The sequence below is a fragment of the Pteropus medius genome, unplaced genomic scaffold (genome assembly GCF_902729225.1).
Source record: "Pteropus medius unplaced genomic scaffold, Ma_sr-lr_union100, whole genome shotgun sequence".
In the NCBI taxonomy this organism is placed as follows: domain Eukaryota; kingdom Metazoa; phylum Chordata; class Mammalia; order Chiroptera; family Pteropodidae; genus Pteropus; species Pteropus medius.
The window spans coordinates 8,413,616-8,417,651 of NW_024354500.1; the positions used below are offsets into that span (position 1 = coordinate 8,413,616).

Genomic DNA, 4,036 nt, shown 5'->3' on the forward strand with positions numbered 1-4,036 from the left:
AGCAGTTTACTTATCGTCTCTGATCCTCTGTCCCCCACGGCTTTCAACGGGAAGGTTACTCTCCCTCCCTAATGAGTTCCTTTGTCACTCTTGCTTCCCTTATCATTATTACAGCATTCACAAGTACAATCCATCTGCTATTTATGAAAATATGGTGTTTGTATTTCAATCAAGAGTCTTGCATTCCAATTCTGGAGCTGCCACTTAACTTGCTGGGCCTCAGTTTCCTCATTTTCAAAATGAGAATAATGCTTGTTGAGAGTCTTTGTTTATACAAAGACTAACAGCTCATCACCAGACTTGTTCTTTTTCCTCCTGGGCACACAGCGCGATTGCATTTTCCAGTCTCTCCGATAGTGATGCAGGGTCATGTGACTGAGGAGAGACAATCGGCTATAAGCAGGAAATATGAGACCCACTTACAATATTGGCACTTAATAAGATCTTCATGCCTTCCACCCATTTGCCAGATTGAGGTAGTTTAGTACCTTGACCTGATCATCCATGTTTTAAAGGCACAGAGATACAAGATGGGGGAGCCGTAGCCCTTAAATCATTACCTGGAAGAGTGCATCATTCCGCTAATTATGGGCTTCAAATGAGTGAAAAATAGACGTCTCTTGCAGTAAGCCGCTGATAGCTGGGGCTTTATCTAACGGCAGCTAGCATGACTTTAACCAATACACTAATCCCATAAACATGTACACCGTTGTGAAGATTATAACAGTGGTTGGCAGAGTTTCTGGCACATAGTAGGTCCTTAACAAAATCCGATAAATGAATGGGCTATTAAGCTCTCCAAAAGAGTAAAAATATATATTCAAAAAAATTTTTAAGCGAGGCAACCCTTAGTTGACATCACAGATTGCAAGGACCTTGTCAGTTTACAATCCCTTATTTTTTAATAATTTTTTACTCCTACAGCACCTGGTCTTCCTAGGTGGTCTCTCATGCAAATACTAACCAGGCCCGATCCTGCTTAGCTTCCGAGATCAGACGGGATTGGATTTGTTCAGGGTAGCGTGGCCATAGACTCCAAAAGAGAAAATAGAATTAGCACATATAATGATTTTCTCTTATGTCAAGCCAAGTTTAATTTTTTTTCCTGCCAAGTTAGATATAAATATAATTGGGACTCCTAAAAGGTTTATAAGGAATGTACTCTTTTGTGGCCAAATTAATATAACTTATAATCAAATTTCTCACAGATTTGCTGAATATTGGTGCTGAATGGGACTTTAGTGAGCAAGTTACAGACATAGCTTTCTCATTTTGTGGATGAGAAAACCAAGGCTTAAAGAGGTTATTACCCTTGGGCAATCAGGGGCAGAACAAGGACTTGTAACTTGTAATTATTTTCATAGTTAAAAGAGATATCTTTTGAACACAAAAGTTACAAATGATCATGGCTTAAAAGGGAGAAAAGAGAAAAGTTTTATTCGATGGAGAAATAAGAACAGCTCTAATGTAGACGTAGGTTATGTTTCTAATCTTTTGTCTATGTATATATTTAACAGAGTTTAACAGACATCATTGTGATCATTCAATTGTAAATGCTAGGCATCAAGACTTGACCTTGGATCTCAGGGAAAATTCAGAGTTCCCTGGGCCCTTCTTGGGGCTGAGATTAGTGCTGAGTAGGATTGCTGTGGCTGTTTTGACAAAATGGCATCCCATAGAGTGTAAGAGTTCCCACTGCCTTCTTGAGGGGGCAGGGAGTTGGGCATTAGAGTTGGGGCCTGCATGTTCTGAGCTAAGCCCTCGGTCCGGAGGATGGTTGGTTGGGGTGGATTGGGAGTGTGTGGGATATGTGGGGTGGGGCAGGCTCTTTGGTCCCCATGGGCTCAGGTATAGCCCCAGGTGTGCAGTCTTCAAAGCCAGGAAGCTGGAGCTGTGGAGTTAAGGCTGGGGAACCTCCCTCGCCACTTACTCAGCAACTTTCAAACAGTTCTTCCCTCAAATACCTGGAATGGTGGTTTTTGGAAACTGGTCACTTCTTTTTGCTCTAAAGTAACTTCTCACCTATGATAATTTGTTAATAAGCCCTAAGGGAAGGGGATAGTTTTCTCATAGCTTCACTTTAGCCCCCAAGATGGTGGATTCATCCAGATAAACTGCCAAGAGAGAGCAAGGAGGAGCAAGGAGGAGGCCCCGAAGCCCCTGTGAAGTGTGGTTAGTAGCCTTTCCAGTAGATGAATCCTGCCTTCATTGCCATGGTGTCTCCATGTAGCCCATGATTGGGGGAGGGTGGGTGCATCATCATCGCTACTTTGGCCACAGAGGAAACCACAAACTAACTTTATCAATAAGAGGAGGTTGTTTTACCAAGAGGAGATCTGGGGCCTTGGGACTCTTTCGTGATTGTCATTGCTCCATAGAGTTTAGTATTCCAGGACAGCCTGGTGGACATAATGAACCTGGCTTCATCATACTATTATGAGAGTCTTCTTTCTCCCACTTTTTTTTTTCCTGGACTTCCCTCTCCAACCAATACCATGTTCCTTGCCAGCTCTTACTCAAACTTAATTTCTACAATGATGTGAAACACAACTGTCACCTGTATAAAGATGAGCTGCCACTTGGCCTTTCCTCAGAGTGGAGTCACTCTCAAAGTAAGATCTATCACCCCAAAATACTTAAAAGAAACCTGGGTCTTTACTACAGTTTATTGGGAAAATGCTGAAGACAGATTCTAGATAACGTGCAGAATATTTCTAAAAATGCTCTCTCTGTTCCCCAATACAGAAGCTTCTCCTGTTTCTCTCCTCCCAGCTGTGCCCTTAACCAGTGATTGGGAGCAGAATCCTTTCTCCTTGCTCTTCATTTGACATATCTGTTCTCTGCTCTTCATAAAGCAAACCTAGCCAGGCTTTGAGGTTCTCCTTGCCACAGGTAGAAAAAGCCCAGAACTCTTTCAGGCAGGGAAGAGGGCAAGGCTCTGAATATTTATATGTTAATATTTCCCCCTGTCTCATAGCTTAAGATCATCTCTTCAGTTTTATTTTTGCTTTCTGGTAATAAAGCTTCATTTCTATGACGGAAGCCTTCCCAAGTAGTATGCTTAGACATGTATCAAGCAATTTTAAAGCTGAATCAGGCTCACAGAACTGAATAAATAAGGAGGTGACCGAGTTTGAGACATCGAAAACAAAAGCCCACGTCAGACAACAGGAGGCAGAGAGTTGTTTCCAAAAGTGTTTGGACAACTCCCTTTTGTCTCAAAAGTCCTTTTTCCTGATGGTCTCTCCTTCCCTTATTCTTTCTGTTGTAACCCCCACCCCCCGCCCTGCTGGAAGCTATCAAGGGCAGCACCCATAGATACTGCCCAGCACAGAATTTTGCTGACTTCTGGTATAAAGGAAATAAGAAATGGAAGATGCAAAATTGCAAGGCAGGGAAAATGAGTACAAATTTTACTGAATTTCATAGATATGGAAAGGAAAACCCACCCTGAACTCCTGAAGTTGGGAGTTAACACTTCCGGCCAAAGAGAGATGTGAAAATGAAGTCTTCACAACATTGCTGACATTAAAGTTTGGATATCATACTTCTAATTGGCAGTGCGATACTGTCCCCCTGTGGGTTGGTAGTGGTGGGGAGAGGAAGATGGCTCACAATAAAAAGTCACACAAGGAGATTTTATGTGAAAAATATAACGGTAGCTGACATCAATTTCTTGGTACAGGAGGGATCAAACTACTTAGAAAGCATGTGTAAGGAGAGGTGGGGATGGAGCATCTGGTCATATGCTGCCCGAGGCACATCTTAGGTTAGACATGCCCTGGTCTGGGTTACCCCCCAGTTTGCACGCTGATGGATTCTTCTCTGGGAGGCATATAGCAGCTGTCTGATAATCACTGGCTATTGATTGACTAATTCATTAACCATATTCAGTGTGTCATTTTAGAGAACTCGGGAAAAGAAAGGGGTGTTTCAGGGAGATCTGAAGGCAAAGAATGGCAGTTCTGAAAAAGAGCCATAGAATCTATTTCCCTGTGCTCATGGAAATTATCGCTTAACTTCTGTAGCTGTCATA

The 4,036-nt window shown here is 42.4% G+C and overlaps 1 pseudogene; it reads right to left on the minus strand.

Moving 5' to 3' along the window:
- Window positions 1-915: 915 nt before the first annotated feature.
- LOC120595243 (uncharacterized) lies at window positions 916-1,034 on the minus strand (annotated as a pseudogene).
- Between the last annotated feature and the right edge of the window lie 3,002 nt (window positions 1,035-4,036).